Source organism: Neovison vison, chromosome 11, assembly GCF_020171115.1.
Source record: "Neovison vison isolate M4711 chromosome 11, ASM_NN_V1, whole genome shotgun sequence".
NCBI lineage: Eukaryota > Metazoa > Chordata > Mammalia > Carnivora > Mustelidae > Neogale > Neogale vison.
The window spans coordinates 106,662,219-106,681,030 of NC_058101.1; the positions used below are offsets into that span (position 1 = coordinate 106,662,219).

Sequence of the window (18,812 nt, forward strand, 5' to 3'; positions counted from 1 at the left end):
TCCTATTTTTACCATGGAGAATTCACATTTTCAGGACATATATTTGTGCAAGCACACTGATAGAATCTAATCACTATATGTAGAAGCAAACATTCAGATTTTTATTTTTATTAAAGGTCATTAAATCAGGATATTCCAAACACTTTTAGCCCCAAATATCTGGATGAGCAAGTATAGGTTAATTTTATCCCTGAGACATGTTCAGAGATCAAGTCACCCACCCTTTATAAATATTGAGACACTTTTTAACATTGCTGCTGGGATCAAGGGATAAGAGTACAAGGTTCTTTTGTTATATTCTTATTATACTATGCCTCCAAATGGACAATAACTTTAAAGGAGAATAGACACTGAAGGCAGACCTTGTGGCTTTTCTTTCTCCACTCTGAGCATTGAATAGTACCTCAATCAATATTGTGATTTGTAGGTGGAAATGGACTGATCCAGTCACAAATGTTTTATAGAATTTGGAGACAAATTAGAAAACCCCTGATAGTATCTTTTCTGCCTAAAATGTAAAAAGATATTTTAAAGAGAAAACTGTGTAAGAATTTGAGTATCTTTTTGCATTTTTAAAAATGATAAAACTTTCAGGCCTCGATGGAAATGCCATTCTATCTAAATGAATGTTCACATTAAGAACCCACAGCCTTACACTTAGACACCCAGAAGTGAGTACAGTTCTTAAAGTTAAGAACAATTTCTCAGAAGTTTGGGTCAAGAAGCAAGGCTCACCATATATTTAGAGCAGATTCACTTTCAAGAGTCAGGGCACCCCAAAGTCAGAGAGTCTCTGGAAAAGCACAGCAGAGGGGAAATCACTTGCACAAATCACATGCACAAAACAGGGTAAAAGGAACAGTATGCTTTTGTTTCAAAGGAAGGGTAAGGAGGCCTGGCCTGCAAGACTAGAACAGAGGAGGCAAAGGGAAAGCTGCAGGAGGGATCTGTCCGCCGTCATGAAAGTACACATTTTATTCCGTGTGGAATGGGAAGTCTGCAGAGGACTGTGAAGAGAAGAGTGAGGTGATCTCCCTATAGAAAATACAAAAAATATATATATATCAAATGTAAAAGCAATCACCGATTATTAGCTACTGGAGCAAAAAGTTCATAGGCTTGCCTCTCACTTAAATCACTTACACAATCATAATTTTGATTAGTTGGAGAATTAACAAAATTCAGATAAAGAGAGGATTTCCAGTGACACAGAACAAACCAGTAGGAGCACAGCTACAAAAGGCTAGGTCTTGGGCTCCTCTGGTTGATGAGCTCCTGAAGCATGGGAAGTTTCCTGTGATGCTCTTGAAAGCTTTAAAAACAAAACTGATCGTGGCTTTTGCTGTTTTATGTTTCTCTTCAAACCTATCTTGACATGAGATTCTAAAGCTGTTACTCTCTTCCACATAAGAGAAACAAAGGCAAAGTGAAGGTTAGGGATAAGAAAATTCCCAAAGATCCAAGGAGGGACCAACACAACTGTCTCTGAGAAACACTCTCATATCCACACTCAACTTCTTTTTCATTTAAAAGGAAAACTCATTAGATACCATGATCAGCAAGGTTAGAATAACAGTAGAAAGTCTTGCTTATATCTTCGTCCTAATTCTCTCCGTATGAAGGTAGACCGTTGATCTCTGTTTCATCCTCCCACCTGGTTTCACTGAGGTCCTACAGAAATAAATAAACTCATATGGTGAAGATGAAATATACTGAGTACATGCTATCCATTGACTGGTGACTACACATTTAAAAGCATTATTGTCACAAATAATAAAATGCTGTAACATGACCTTTAACTGTCAATTACCTCCCTTTGTAAGGCTTAACATGCTGATTTAAAGTAATAATACATGATTATTCAAAATAGAAGTTTTTAAGTACTTGCAATTACATGAGTTGTCAACTGCTGGAAAGGCTTTTTCTTGACAAATAAACTGGGTACAGTGTTGAAAGTGTTATAGCTCCAATAAACCTGAGTACTTTAAGTAGATTACCACTTATAAAATACAAGAATATTTAACTACCAGTGTCAGAAATAATACAGCAATAATCATATGTTTATTTTCATTTTTTGCTTATAACCTCATATTTTTGCACTACACTTGATAGGAATGAAGAAAATCTGTTCCATAATATAAGAATGATTGTAGTAGACTTTAGCATACTAGGGAATACTATAATTCATATGAGCAAAAGTGGCCCTTTTGTTTAGGAAAAGACTTTGGTGGCTGCTGTGGGTATTAAAGAAGTCTTCCATGCACTATCTTCAGAGAGAACACAGAATGCAAGGAGGAAGAGTGGTGGGTGAGACATGGGAGAGAGGAGGAGAGGAAGAGTGAAGAGGAATTTAAGAACAGTAACAATAAATAAGATAGAAATGAGGATGATACAACAACCAGTTGGAAAGAAAAGAGGCCCAGCAACACAGTAGGAGGCTGTGCTCAGAGGATCCCTTAGGAATAGGAAGCCATACAGAGTCTTTTAAGAAAATTCTTAGATTTTATTTTTTTTTAAGATTTTATTTATTTATTTGATAGACAGAGATCACAAGTAGGCAGACAGGCAGAAGCAGGCTCCTTGCTGAGCAGAGAGCCCGATGTGGGGCTCGATCCCAGGACCGTGGGATCATGACCTGAGCTGAAGGCAGAGGCTTTAACCCACTGAGCCACCCAGGCACCCCAAGAAAATTCTTAAATTTTAAATTGTTTTCTCAGTTATGGGATAGGATGCAACCTTCCATTAGCTCCTGTCTTCCTGCACCCATAAATAACATCCAGAGTGATACATACTATTTACTGGTCTCCTGTATGCTTTGGGGTAATCACAGACAAAGGCATGTTTGTGGTGATGGTGGATGGACAGACCAGTCCAGACCCAGAAAGACAAGCTAATTGGATTGAGGAAGGAATTAAGAATTGGGCTGGTGTGCATAAATACTTGATAATTTCCAGAGATCACAGGAAACATACTGGCCTTCCAATGAGGTGTGGAATGGGACCATAAATGATATTTTTACAAATGTTAAAGGAAAATCTGACCCCATAATGGTAGACTCAATATAGTCACAAAACTCGGGGTTACATACATGTGGTAGAAATTATTGGGATGCCATTATTTCTTATAAAAACTACATTTAAAAATATATCATGTATTTAAGTGAATACTGCACTTCCAAAAAATTCACTGGAAAAAACTAGTTGGTACTTACTATTTAAGAAATTTACTTCTTCAGGTGTAAACTATTTGTAGTTCTTTTTCACTTTATGGTTTTGAAATTTAGTAGTTACCTTATTTGAATCTTTTTCAGCCTCAATTTATTTCTTCAATTTTCAACTTGCATTTCCATGATCAAACACACCAGTGAAAAGAACTGGGGCAGCCTAATTGTCCCCATCAGCCCTCCAGGGGCAACACTGTGTTACCAACATTCTGTAGAAGCCAGTCCTCTGCTACCAAGGCTATGAGATGAGCAGAGAGGGTAGACATCCCAAGCAGTTAGAGAATTAAAATGTTTTATCTACCCCAATGCACTCAGGTACTTTTCAGATGACCAGAAAGGGTGACAGTGTCACAAAGCAGTGGAAACCTAGACTTCTCCAGCTCCATGTTCCCCATAAAGTATACCTAATCTCAGGGGCTAGTACAGAGCTATCTCTCTGCTCACATACACAGCCCAATGCAGGTTTTACTCCATAGTTGGCATTTCTGCATAGAGATAGCATTGTGTCACTATTCTGGAAACTGGTATGTGTCTCAGTGTAATTAAGAAATGCCAAATAGACCAGGCATACGGCTTTTTTAAAGACTCCATTTCATCCTGTTAAATATGCATACATAGTAGCCAAATTCATCTTTGTAAATGATTTATTTGTAATGCAGTTCAGAAAAATTACCTAATTATCTGTGACAGACTCCAGGATGGTTCCCAATGATGCTTCCCTCCTGGTACTCACACCCTTGTGTAGTCCCTTCCTATGTTATACCAAGGTCTCTCTGACCTACAGAAAAAGGCAGAGAGATAATGTTTCAATGTTAAGATTAGGTTATAACAGATACCTTGGCTTCTCTCTTGGTAGCTTTCTCTTGCACTTTTTCCTCTCACTCTTGAAACAGCCACTCTGTGGGAAGCCATGTTGTGAGCAGCCCTAAGGAGAGGCTCACAAAGCAAGAGACTGAAGCTCATGCCAATGGCCACTTGAATGAGCTTGGAAACAAATTCACCAGCCTTAGTCACAAGTCTTCAGAGATGGCAGTCAATACCAGCAGCTTAAGGAGACCTGACCCACAATCACCCAGCTACGGCACTTCCAGGCTCCTGAACTCCAGAAACTGGTGACAAAATAAATACTTGTTGTTTCAAACTGCTAAGCCTTGGAGAGATTTGTTACATAGCAAATAATACCAAATATACTTTCTTATCACCTTCCTTTGGCAAGTTCATGCTAGGACAAAATGAAGCTTTGGCTGATGCAATGTATGGTATAATTCTGGGGGCAGGTGTGGGAGCATGACATCACTAACATTGCCAACCATTGCGCCAAAGTGGTTTTAAGAAACTCTATCCTGAATAACAAAGCTGACAATTTAAAATCAAGATGCTACTATCAAGTAGGTAGGACAAAGAGACAGAACAAAGGATGATATTCAAAAGGAATGCAGGCATGGAGGCTGGAATACCTCTTCTGAGACTTTGGGATTGCCTTATCTGGTTTCTGTGCCCCTGAAAATGGTATGCTAGAAGGACTTAAGGAGGTTGCTCTTTAGCAGATATTAATATGACATTCAAGGGCTTCCATAATTGGGATGAATCTGTTTCTCTTTACTATGAATTGTATGTCTCAGCTTTAAATAAATATAGTACTTTCTTACCTTTATGGAAGTCATTACATCTGACAGGAATTCCCTTCTATTCACATGATCCTTTGGACTGGATCCATCTTTTAGAGCCAAGCCTAATATATTTTCCTCTTTGGAATCTCCTCCAAAATACCCAACTCTAAGGGTTTCCTTAGAGTTTCCTCTTATAAAGAAATCATTAACTGTGTCACTGCATACTGCCTCCATTCTTTGTGCCTCTTTCCACAATATGCAAAATATTTCTAGGTTGCAGGAGCCCTCTCTACATTTTTGGATCTTCTACAAAGATCCTGATACAACATTTATTTGACAGCTAAGTGATAAATAGTGGTTAATTGTCTTCTAGAAATTTTCTTATTGCAAAATGAAGACCTGTTTATTGCAGACAGTTTTAAAAAGTCCGTCAAAGAGAGAAAAAATATCAACTCACTGCTAAAAAAGAACCACTCAGTATTTTCGGTGGTTTTGTCTTTTTGTAGGGGTGTGTGTGTGTGTGTGTGTGTGTGTGTGTTGTGTTATAAATGAAGTGAAATCAAACACATTGTGTGCTTGTTTTCTTTGACAACAAAGAGCACAACCTCACCGAATGCCCCAATTGGACATGGGGCAAAGTCTTGGGAGGTGATTGTTTTGATGTAGCTCTACATTAAAACAAGGTACTCTTGTGCCTGTGAAAACAGTATGTCACTTATTTCTGACCCTTTACAGGCTATTTCTATCTAAAATACAATCATGAACATGAGAAACATTCTCAGTTTCAGTGGATTTCAATGTCATGTCATAAGCAATACCATCTACTTCAAAGGAAATAACTATCAAACTATTTCAATGAGATTTCAACAAAATAGAGAAATAACTCAACTTGCAACTCAAAATCCATGTATATAGCTCATCTAATTTTCCAATATTGACCATGGCAAGGAAGGGTTACTGTTCCCAGAAAATCTGTCATCTTTCATTTTGTCATGCTTTAAAACAGCTCTGAAAGGACAGGAAATGACAGAACTGCTACTCCCTTTCCCTTCTAATTTCCTCTGTTTTAATCACTCCTTTTCTATTGTTTAAAAAAAAACACATCCTGATATGATTTAACATTCAGTTTCATAATCTATGAAATGGGAAAGATAATGGTACTTACCTCATGGGGTAATTCTGAGAATTTAATGAGTAAAGTGCCTGAAACAATGTCTGGCACAGGATAGGCATTTAAAAAAGTTACTACATATTATATCTCTCTCTCTTTTTTTTTAAGATTTTACTTATTTGACAGACAAAGATCAAAAATAGGCAGTGAGGCAGGCAGAGAGAGAGGAGGAAGCAGACTCCCTGCTGAGCAGAGAGCCCAATGCAGAGCTAGATGCAGGGCTCGATGTGGGGCTCGATCCCAAGACCCTGGGATCGTGACCTGAGCAGAAGGCAGAGGCTTTAACCCACTGAGCCACACAGGTGCCCCTGTTTTCTTGCCCTAATAGCCACACTTCTGCATGTATATGGGTGTATATGTGCATGCATACACACACACATGCCCCCCCACACACATTAAGTCACATTATTTAAAGCAAGGAGTACAACTCTCACAGGCTCCTTGATGTGTGAGTTCTGAGTCTCATTCCTGATTACTTTAAACAAGGGTCAGTTACATAATTCAACAAGTAAGTAAGCAAGTATGAATTTCTCACAAGTAAGTAAAGTCAACAGATTGTTGTTTAAAGTAAAATGTTCATCATTGAAAAGAAAGTACAGATTAATGATTCCTAAAAGAAAACAATCTGGATTGCTTGGAGACTGGGTATCAATGCACAGTACAAAACTTGCAGTTAATATCAAAGATATTTATTTTGTTATTGAAAGTGAATGGCTAAAATCTGTAGATTCATAATCTACAAAAGAAAACTTAAAAGCTCTGACATTTGATCTTAATGTTATCCTAATACTCTCTTAAACAACTGTTAAATATGCCATGATACTGACTTTATATTTATTTATTTATTTATTTTAAAAGATTTTTTTAATTTTTTTTTATTTATTTGGGAGAGAGAGACAGAGAGAGAATGAGCGAGGAGAAGGTCGGAGAGCGAAGCAGACTCCCCATGGAGCTGGGAGCCTGATGTGGGACTTGATCCCGGGACTCCAGGATCACGCCCTGAGCCGGAGGCAGTCGTTTAACCAACTGCGCCACCCAGGCGTCCCTGACTTTATATTTATGACTACAAATCTCGTCTGAAAATGTAAAGTTCTAATCCCTAAACAGACTCACTACTGGCTCAGGAATCCCTCAGGCCACAAGGCAGCTTGGACATGACTGTCTTCACTATGAAGCAATAAATCCCAGTCACTTTCTCAAAAACTGAACATGGCAGCAGCAACTTCCACAGTCCCAGGTGCAACACAGTCATGAATCTTGCTCTTGGACAGCAGGGAAAGGTTTGGGAAGAACCTGAGAAGGAGTTATTTGGTCTCCCCTTTCTTTGCTACTTTCTCTCTTCAACATGCCCTGTCCCAAATGCACTTGACCCTCCAATCCCTTGCTCTTTTCCTCTCCCTTATCCAACTATTCATGGTGTTGTACAAATGACCAAGGATTCTTCAAGTATTATTTCTCCAGGTATTCACCTTTCTTTGAGACCAAAAGATGGAACATATTTATAAAAGTTAAAATTCAGTTACCAGTATTAAATTACCTATTTGAGAACACATCACATAGTCCCTTAATTATGTCATCTTATTGGTCAATGTTGAATTTGAGAATGCAGTAACAAATTCCTAGTATTCTGTCTTGTATCAGCTGAATAATCACTATATTTATAGTGCTTGGATCTTTTTTTATATCACCAGAGACTGATGAGAAGGATGGAAGCAGTTCAGTTGCAGGATGGCTGGGGATGGTTATAAAGAAGATCAAGGGCTTTAATAGCAATTTCATAGAACAAATTGACTTTTAAAAAGACTCTTTATTTGAGAGACAGAGAGAGCACGCTTGTCTGTGCATGAGTGGGGATGGCGGGGGGGTGAGTCAAAGGAAGAGGGAGAAGCTGAGAATCTCAAGCAGACACTGTCCTGAGCACAGAGTCTGACTTGGGGGACTTGGGGCTTGCTCTTGTGACCCCAAGATCATAACCAGAGCCAAAAACAAATAGTTGGTTACTTAACCAACTATGCCACCAGGTGCCCCATAACCAATTGATTTTTTAAAAACTTATTGAATAAGCATTATAGTCTAAAGAAAATTGAACAATTTTACCAAACATTCCACTACTCTAATAATCCAATGTTTTTTTGTGTGTGTGATGTGCTTTAATAGTTCACTCACCAATGCTTATTGAAAACCTTCTATATCACAGGTGACTTGCCATTCTTTTTTCTAATCCTTGTCATCCTCATTTATGCAGAATTTTAAATAAGCATGATCATGGCATAGACTACTTTTTCTTTTATTTACCATATCATAAGCAATTTTTCATTAATATATAATGTATTATTTGACCCAGGGGTACAGGTCTATGAATCATCAGTCTTACACATTTCACAGCACTCATCATAGCAAATACCCTCCCTAATGTCCATAACCCAGCCACCCTCTCCCTCCCCTCCCCTCCCCTCTATCAACCCTCAGTTTGTTTTGTGAGATTAAGAGTCTCTTATCATTTGTCTTCCTCTGGATCCCATCTTGTATCATTTTTTCCTTCCCTACAATTTTATGTGCTGTTACTTAGAGATATGAGTTAAATTAGATACATTTTTTCAGAAAAAAAAAAGTTTCTTGGGATTAGCCAATTGAGAGGTAGGTGGGAAATGACTTTCCTGGAATTAATGGGAGGCATTATTAATGCCATGAAACCCTTTCCCATAATTCCAAAAGACTTTATCTGGAAAACTTCCAAGAAATCTCATCACTTGTGCCCAGTGCAAGAGGGAGATAGCTTTTATTGGATTTGAGAAAAGCTAATAGCCCTCTGAAAACTTATTATGTATAATTTATTTACATACTAGACATAAGTATGTGCTCACAAGGTGTCTTTCAGACTTCTTTTCAAAGAAGAAGGCTCTGGTGGGGAGCTGTGTTTTGTTTCCAGTTAAGTTTCCAGAGGCTTGCCGTCTCCCTGTCAAGGTTCTGGTGAGTTTAGAAAACATACGTGCGTGATGGATTTTCCAGGTCAAAAGCCTTCTCTGTGTAGAGTCATGACTTACAAAAGCCTGAGCTTCAGTATCTATTTTGCTTTCGAACAAAAGCAAGCTGCACAAAGACAGAGGGCTTGGCAAGACTGTGAAGTGAACAGAGCAGGAGTAAGCACAGAGAAAATAGGGAATACTTAACTTCTGCTAGGCCACCTTTCTATCTGTCTTAAATATGACTCCATGAGTAAGGCTGCAAAATGGTATTAAAATTCCTTTTTCTCCATCCTTACAAATATGGGTGAAGATAAGCCAAATTTTCCTAAATCAGGTTCCGCAAATAAGACAAAAGTAATGTGCTGGAGTAAGGTGAGGGAGGAAAGTTCAGCCTAGAGACAAATGTTCCCCACTAACATGCTGTTAAAGCACAGAAATCTTAGTTGCCATTAAGTTTCACAGGAAACTGAAGGACTGAAAGGCAACAATCTGTGGATTCTGGGAGTATGATGAGGTGAAGGTATAAGTAGGGTAACTGTGGTTAAGACAAAAAATTTTTCTTCCCTCCCTCCCTCTCTCCCTTCTAGTCTTTCCTCCCTCCTTTCCTCCTTCCTCTTTTTTTCTTTCTCCCTTTCTTCCTTTTCATTTCACAGAGAAGTGTTTTTGTAATAAAAGTCTGTCAATAATAAATTCTCCTTGCTGCTTTATTTTGCCTAGCATTGATTTGAGCATCTACCATCTTTCTCTTCCCATAGTTCCAGCTAATGTATTGCCTGCCCCTCTTACAGTGAGTACACCAGCTCCTGATATTCATGAAAGTCACAGAGTGGTACTCAGACGACTAAGTGTACAAATCCCACTTCTGATTCCTTTTCTTGGCTCCACTCCTACTAGATGAGTACTGGCCTTAGAAGAGAAGTCTCTTAAAAATTATCAGTAATATTATTTATTGAAATCCTATTATGCATCTCTCTCTGGTACATCTAACTTCAAATGCCCTGCTCATGCATCACATAAACTAATTTTGGTCGATATTTCTTTTTTTTTTTTTTTTAGGATTTTACTTATTTGACAGGGAGAGAAGACACACAGAGAGAGGGAACACAAGCAGGGGAAGTGGGAGAGGGAGAAGCAGGCTTCCCGCTGAGCAGAGAGCCCAAGTGGGGCTTGATCCCAGGACCCTGGGATCATGACCTTAGCCAAAGGCAGATGCTTGATGACTGAGCCACCCAGACACCCCTTGGTCAGTATTTCTTAGAGACTATATAGTTTGAAAACAATAAGGTGAGACAGTAGAAACTTAAAGATGTTTCTTTACTCAAGAATCCTTAGCCATTTAAAATGACACAGCCATATTTATATATGCAAGAGAAAAGTTGTGAGTGGGATGCCCCAAATTCCTGGACTATGCTGCTTCTCCATTCTCTTCATCTCTCACCCCTTCCCTCCCGCTTCCTTTCCCTTCTTCTCTCTCTCCCTCTCTCCATCTTTCTCTTTTTGTCCCAAGGTCTTACAGATAATGTGCCAAATATATTTAGAAGGTAAAACTGATCTACATAAATTATATATAAAGGCCAATAAAACTGTATGAAAAGTTCCCAAGGCCTATATTTTATGCTCTTTCAGAGAGTCAAAACAAATAATTTTGTTTTAAACGCATATATAAAAAGAAAGAGAAAAATGACCAATCATTTCCTCATGTGACAAAATCAGTTAAATAACTACAACTATAATAAAGCAAAAATTGATTAAGGAAAGAAATAGACATCTGCCTTGGCAATTCATATTATTTAATTTCAACTGAGATTTCACTGCTGCTTGGCAAATGTTCTCTCCTTGTTGACTGCATCACAATCTCCAGAGTGGCCCTTGTTCCCTCCACTTTCTTTGGCCCCTACCCACTTCCCCTAGCCCACCTCTGCCCACTCCATTCCAGTTTGCAGATTTGCCTCCCACTTTACCAAAGATGGGGCACATCCAGCATAAATTCCCTCACTTTCTCTCTCCTCTAATTCCTACTTGACCTCCTTACTTTGGGATAGTCTGTGTTCTCATTTCATTCCTCCCCATCAGCATCTTCATCTTTCTTTATCCATGTACTTCTTGCCTTCCCCTCTGCCTTTAATGGAGTCACATTTCTTGCTCACATCTCCCACTCTCTTTTTTTAATTATTATTTTTTTTTTACTTTTGGGAAAAAGTATTAAAAGCTAAATTATAACCTAAGAAATTTTTGCCTAACACATCTAGCCAATTTCATTATTTGTTTACTTTTAATAGTGACTGGTTTGGGCTTTTAATTAGTGGATGTGAACAGGTGGAAAAAAGAAATGCCCTATTTCCATATTTATTAACTCTGATGGTTAAAATGAAGTGGTATTACAAATGTGTTGCAAGTATAAGCCTCAATTCAAAAACTGAATTGTACAAGAGATTCAATGTCTACTTCAACAAGTCCCTGACATTCATTCCCAACCCCATGCAGCTCCCTTTGCAGCAAAGTTGTCTCTTGTTCTGTGAAGTGGAGGAAATCAGACAATTAGATATCACTTTCTGAGATGTCTACCATCCTGTATAGACCTTAGTGGTTATCCCACATGGGTCACAGATACCTTCTTTCTCATCCCCATGCAAAGGACCCAGTAGGGCTCATTAATGCTCATCGGGGCTCTCCTCGTTTTCTCGTTCTCTTTCTTTCTCTCTCTTTCTATCTTTCCTTCTCAAATTCTTCATTTTTTGGTCCCTCTGGGACTCTCTGACTCATTCTGCTCCTGCCCCATGCTGTAATACAGATGATTCATGACTATGTCTCACACACACATCTGCCTAGACAAACCATTCTGGTCTTTTCTCTATGGAGTTTTAGCATTTCACTGGGCTTTACCCAGAAAAAGAGGGGTAAATCCCTTCTGCTATCACATGCCCCCAAATTTCTCTAGGGTTTGGTCATTCCTGCTGAATACTATCTCCTTATGTGAAGGAGAGAACTGGTCTCCCTTTTCTTAGACACCCACAGGGGACTACCCCCTTTGTTTCGCTTTTGCCACTTCTCATCTCCAAACCTAAAGCATCAGAGAGTTGCAAGATTTGTTCTGACTCACAGAGCATTCTCTCTACCCTGAGTTCTCTTGGGGAAATAGGACTTTTGAAATTTCACCGAGTTTCTGCTGCAACATTCCTTCCCTAAGGCAACTGATGCTGCAAATCCCAGATGCCTAAATTACTTGTTAATATTACAAAAGTTCACCCTGCCAAAATGTCTGTTTCCATTTACTCTAAAACCATCCATACTGATACATGCAAACATGGAGCTACTCTAGGCCTCACCTCTGGTACTAGGGGCACTGATGTACAGCCTAAAGGCCACAGCCACACTTGAGACCCTGCTTTCCCTATGGCTGCTTCCCGTGCACGCCCCCCCCCCCGCCAAATCATGCACAATACCATGGAAGCTGTACAGTGCTCCTGCCTCCTGCAGCTACCATGGCACTGCTCCCTAAATCTGACTGGGACAGAAGCTGCTTACATTGGACCCTCTGTTATCACTGTTGCTCAGTGTGGCCCTCCAGGACTCTGGACAGGTTGGCTGCAGTGTTTCCTGCAAGTTGCAACTCTCTTGCTCAAGAATATTAAGTTTCCTGCTAGCACTGAATAGTCCTACCTATAACATAAAGACCATCCAGATAGCTTAGCTAATACAGTGGACAATTTCCTCAATAGAAGAAATAATGTCTTCCTAAGAGAGCTCCTAATTATTGCTCCTAATCCCATTGTGTACCCTTCCCCCTCCCCTAAAGTTTATTCTCACCCAGGAGTTACGTCAAGACTTAAAAAACAGGGCGCCTGGGTGGCTCAGTGGGTTAAGCCGCTGCCTTCGGCTCAGGTCATGATCTCAGGGTCCGGGGATCGAGTCCCGCATCGGGCTCTTTGCTCAGCAGGGAGCCTGTTTCCTCCTCTCTCTCTCTGCCTGCCTCTCTGCCTACTTGTAATCTATCTCTCTGTCAAATAAATAAATAAAATCTTAAAAAAAAAAAAAGACTTAAAAAACAAAGTCAAAGCATGACACTCATCTGCTCGAAGTCCTCCAATGGCTTCACACAATTGGGAGTAAAAACCAACTCCTTATCAAGGTCTACATATAGTCCTATGTGATCTGGTTTCCTATTATTTCTCCCTATACTCTTCCTTTTGCTTACCTTGTGGTCTCAGTCTTCAACTTTGGTTCTGGAATATCCTAGTATGCTCTTACCACGAAGTCTTTGAACTAAAAAGTCTTAACTTTCTCCTTCCCTTATAGTACCCTTAATTCTGATTATCTACATGGCTTATTTTTGTATTTCTTTCAAATGGTGTCTCAGAGGAGACATGAAGCCTACCCTGGCTTACTCCATTTAGAGCTGCAACCTCCAGCATTCTTTATCCTCTTCTCAGATTTATTCTCCCACTAGCACTCATTGAATCTTCTTTTTTAACCTCATGCATTATTTACAGACCATATTTATTATCTTTCTCTTTACTACAATGGAAGTTTGTAGTGATTTTTTATCAGTTGTCTTTTCACTTCTCTATTTTCAGCACTCAAAACAATACCTCCTGGATGGTACTCATACAATATTTGTGGAATGAATGAATGATGTATATACTTCTCGGGAGCTTACCGTGAAGTAAGAATGTGGCACTCTTTCATTTGACATTAATAGAGTTCCTTCACCCAATCCTCCAAAGGGAAGAACATCTCTGCATCTTCTTAGCAGGAGTTTTCCTGTTTAGTAATTTAGTTTTCCCGAATGCCTTAGAATTTGAGAAAGGGTTCATTCCCCTTTCTTTTTTGTGAGGGATTTGGGCTGGTGATAGTCCTTTCTGCCCCACTGATCTTTCATAATCTGACTCAGTAAACACTAAGACTTCTAAGCAAATCAAACCATAATGCTCTTTTCTAAATTTCAGTGTTCCCAGATGAAGGTGGTCCTCCTAAGAACATTAGTAATAGGATAAATGCCTTTGTGGAGCATCTTCTGTCAGTTATGACACTAGGTATTTTATATACATTAATTTAATCCTCAGAACACCATGTAATATAGGTGTTATCTCCATTTTATACATAAACATGAGGCTCAGAAAAGGAAAAATAATATTCCATAGTTTACAAGGCTAAGGATCCCATCCAAATTTCAGAGATTTGGTGAGTCCCTATAACCTCCATCAAGACATCTATGGTGAAGGCACAAAAGCCTTTTGTCCTCACCATTTCTATATTTTAGCAAGTTAATAGGGTCTACTAGGACCTAGTGGTATCTCTGGCACCTGGCAAATCCATGAATTTACTACTAAATAAATATTTATTAAATTCAGTGAAATCAAACCTCATACTATGAAGAAACATTATGTTTTGATTGGATATAATCCATAAAGGTAATTTACTAAAGGCCTTAATATGTCTTGGAATGACAAGTGATTACAGAAAATTTAGACACATAGTAGACCCCAAGAAAATCATAAGAAAAAGAAAAAATTAGATGAACTATTATAATTTATGTGCCACTCTTTTTTTTTTTTTAAGATTTTATTTATTTATTTATTTATTTATTTATTAGAAAGCAAGAGAGCGAGAGCACAAGCAGGAAGAGTGGTAGGCAGAGACAGAGAGAGAAGCAGGCTCTCCGCCGAACAAGAAGCCTGATGAGGGACTCAATCCCAGGACTCAGGGATCATGACCTGAGCCAAAGGCAGCAGCTTAACTGAATGAGCCACCCAGGAATCCCTATGTGCCACTCTCTTATCACTGATTTTTAGCAAATAGCAAGAACCACAAAAATCCATATTCTTTAACATCCCTAGAACAAGAGTCCACAGCAAGAAATTGGGAAGTAATATCCCCATGGTAATAGTCAATATATTCATCTTTTTTTTAAACTGTTGTTAACTAATATTCTCTGAAAGAATGAGTCCACTCCAGAGAGCATAAATGAAGAAATTATTAAATTGACAAAGAACCCATGTGAATTATGGGTGACCAAGTATTGATGAGACAGTTTTTTATACGTATGTCACTTGATGATGTGTGTTGAATAAAACTGTTTTTGTTACAGCATAGCCATATCATGCCTATTTACTATATCTCTGCACCATACCCAGATATTTTAGAGGTTCTACATTATTCTGAATTTCTATAATACAACAAAATCCTAGTAAATTCCCAGCTATAAATTTTAGTTTTCCCTCCACAGTGAGTTGAGTGATTTCCACACTGGCCATCTGGAACTATGACTAGGCATAAAATGGTTTTTAAGTAAAAATACCACACTAGCTAAAATAATATTTCTAAGACCTATTTTCCATTTGCTTAGAAAGCAAATGTACTTGACCTAAAAGCAAAGAGATTATTTGAGTTGCCATTTAATCCCTAACAATTTTATTGTATTATTTACTCTTTTTCATGTCCAACTGGAGATAGTGCTTCTCTCTGGGGAACTGTTTCCATTGGTCATGGGACTTGGGAAGCAAAGATTCTAGAACTACTTGGCTACCCTAGCATTATTAGTATTTGTGCTGGTCTCCTATTTTGTATTCTAAGCCTCTTTATTTCTTTTGGAGGGAATGAATTATACTCTCAAAGAGAATCCTATCATTCAAAGTTACTTTCATCCAGATGGAATTTTCAGATATCTAAATGGCAATAAAGTCGTTCTTTACCAGAAAGCTCTACTGAGGCAATAATAATATATATTAGAGAAACGAAAATGAATTCTCATACTTCAATAAACATTCAAAAAAGTGAGACAAACTACCTCATGCATCAGGTGCAAAGGACCTGAACATGGAGTTTGTTATCCTTATCATGCCAGCATAAAGAAACAAAAACATTAAGCAAAACAATGCTGGGTTAATATAGTTAAATGTAATATTCCTGAGACAAAATTATTTTATTTTTTATTATATATATATATTTTTTATAATTGACTGATTTTAGAATTAGTTTCAGAAAACGAAGTTTGCAGACCAAGATTAACTAGGAAAAGAGGTCATTACTATCTTGGCCCAAAATATCTTGGAAAGTTCAAAGCCAAGAGAGTGAATCCAAAATATGATAAATTCTCTTTAAGATGCAAAGGTAGTGTTCAATCTCCTTATTTGGTAGTTCTCTATTTTAAATAAGCCAGAGTCAATACGGACAAATTCCAGATCAGGTCTCTTTTGCCTGATAGTGACAGGGATGCATGCATGTTCAGATCTCAATCCAGTGAGACATTTGCAAGAAGAACACAGTTCCTCCCTAAGAGAAGCTGTATCTTCAGGTTTAGAATATGAATGTAGTCCTTTCTGCTACCAGGCTTTTGGAACTAGAGCACGTCACAAAACATACTGGTATTCTAACCTAGAAGCCAACTTTCAAACAGCGTTTCTTTCTTACAGGTGTTGAAAGGTGCTACTCCCCAAGCAGTAAATAGCAGTGATTCATTAACATAATGGCATAGAAAAACAGAGGACCAAGAACTGTGTGAATGGTTTATTCTATTGCTGGGAGTTACAGTAATGAATCATCATTTCCACTCAATACTCCTCCCTTCTTCTTATTTTGGACAGCTTCCCTTCTTGAAGGAAGACATTATGAGGAAGAGACTTTATAAACCAGAATTGGGAAATGATGTCCTTCAGTTTTGACTCAGAAAGTTGGCTGAAGTAACTCAACTACTGAAACCAATATTTCAAAGTTGTGTTCAATATTTTCATTAACTTTGAGCGATCTTTTTTTCTAATTCATTTTTACACGGGATAAAAAGAACTAATACTACACACTCACACATGCACACGGGCATGCATGTGTGCATGTGCAAGTTAAAGCTAGGACGACCAGAGATCCCTTTCATAAAACACTTTTCCCTAAAAACTGCATTTTGATACGAAACCCAAAGATATATATATATATATATATATATTTTTTTTTTTTTTGAATATCAAACCTTCCTTACTTTCTAAATATACAGGCAGGAATTTCTCTTAGTTAATTGGACTAGGCTGAGAGAAGTTTCCATCAATGATTTAAAAGTCTCCAAAGGCAAAGGAAACAAAAGCGAAAATGAACTTTTGGGACTTCATCAAGATCAAAAGCTTCTGCACAGCAAAGGAAAGAGTCAACAAAACAAAGAGGCAACCCACGGAATGGGAGAAGATATTTGCAAATGACAGTACAGACAAAAGGTTGATATCCAGGATCTATAAAGAACTTCTCAAACTCAACACACACAAAAGAGACAATCATGTCAAAAAATGAGCAGAAGATATGAACAGACACTTCTCCAATAAAGACACACAAATGGCTATCAGACACATGAAAAAATGTTCATCATCACTAGCCCTCAGGGAGAGTCAAATTAAAACCACATTGAGATACCACCTTGCACCAGTTAGAATGGCCAAAATTAGCAAGACAGGAAACAACGTGTGTTGGAGAGGATGTGGAGAAAGGGGAACCCTCTTACACTGTTGGTGGAAATGCAAGTTGGTGCAGCCACTTTGGAGAACAGTGTGGAGATTCCTCAAGAAATTAAAAATAGAACTTTCCTATGACCCTGCAACTGCACTCCTGGGTATTTACCCCAAAGATACAGATGTAGTGAAAAGAATGTTTATAGCAGCAATGGCCCAATGTTTATAACAGCAATGGCCATGGTTGCCAAACTGTGGAAAGAACCAAGATGCCCTTCAACAGACAAATGGATAAAGAAGATGTGGTCCATATACACTATGGAGTATTATGCCTCCATCAGAAAGGATGAATCCCCAACTTTTGTAGCAACATGGACGGGACTGGAAGAGATTATGCTGAGTGAAATAAGTCAAGCAGAGAGAGTCAATTATCATATGGTTTCACTGATTTGTGGAGCATAATAAATAACATGGAGGACATAGGGAGATGGAGAGGAGAAGGGAGCTAAGGGAAATTGGAAGGGGAGGTGAACCATGAAAGACTATGGACTCTGAAAAACAATCTGAGGGTTTTGAAGGGGGGGGGGTGGGAGGTTGGGGGAGCCAGGTGGTGAGTATTAAGGAGGGCACCTATTGCTTGGAGCACTGGGTGTGGTGCAAAAACAATGAATTCTGTTACACTGAAAAGAAAAAAAAAAAAAAAGTTTCTTACAGCAAACAAAGGCAAGGAAGGGAAGGAAAAGAACCAAGGCTCTAAGAGGTCTCAGCAGAGATAGAGAACTTAAACCACCCAGCAACGCTCTCAGAACCATAGCATGTACCTACACTGCATTCCTACAATCTCTAATTTACAGGTTTTTGTAAGGGCAGCTCTTAGCTCAAGCTTCAGGACCTACATCTCTACTTACATTCTTTATCGAATAGGCAATGGTATAAAGAGAGGGAAGGGGTAGGAAAAGTACTTTCAGTGAATAAGGTGACGTTTTTATTTTTGTTTTTGGCTTGTTTTGTTTTAACAGAAAAATCTGTACCTAAGCCAAATTTGAGTAGGGTGACTTCTGGGAAGTCAGCCAAGAGGCATCTGGGAAAGAGTTGGAACTGCACTGAACAGAATCAGAATGGTTTTGTCTTAGTTCAGCTATTCCCCCACCTGACGGTATGATCTTGACAAAGTCCCTCAGACTCCTACTCCTTCATTCCAATTCTTACACTTATGGGATTTGGACAAATAAGCCAGTTCCAGTGAGTTTCACCACTGTATTCAAATTTCTAGGTAAAGAAGACCAACCAAGGTGAGAAACAGAACAGTCTCTCACTTCTCTTCCAATAAGTAAAGGAGCCAAGAAATCTATGTTGGAGAAAATGGTGCTGGGATTTGACCCTTTTAGTAGCATCACTATATTCTACCATGAGGCT

At 38.6% G+C, this 18,812-nt stretch overlaps 1 long non-coding RNA gene across 2 annotated transcripts in view; it reads right to left on the reverse strand.

Moving 5' to 3' along the window:
* Window positions 1-565: 565 nt before the first annotated feature.
* LOC122889335 overlaps window positions 566-18,812 on the reverse strand; it is a 44,793-nt gene continuing 26,546 nt past the window's right edge. Inside the window, exons 3-5 of one of the 2 annotated variants that reach the window (XR_006380885.1) lie at window positions 3,897-4,001; window positions 1,551-1,671; window positions 566-1,035 (exon numbers count right to left, since the gene is read on the reverse strand). This is a non-coding gene — a long non-coding RNA (uncharacterized LOC122889335). Of the gene's footprint in view, window positions 1,672-3,896; window positions 4,002-18,812 lie in introns of both variants that reach the window. The other variant, XR_006380884.1, reaches the window with a different exon arrangement.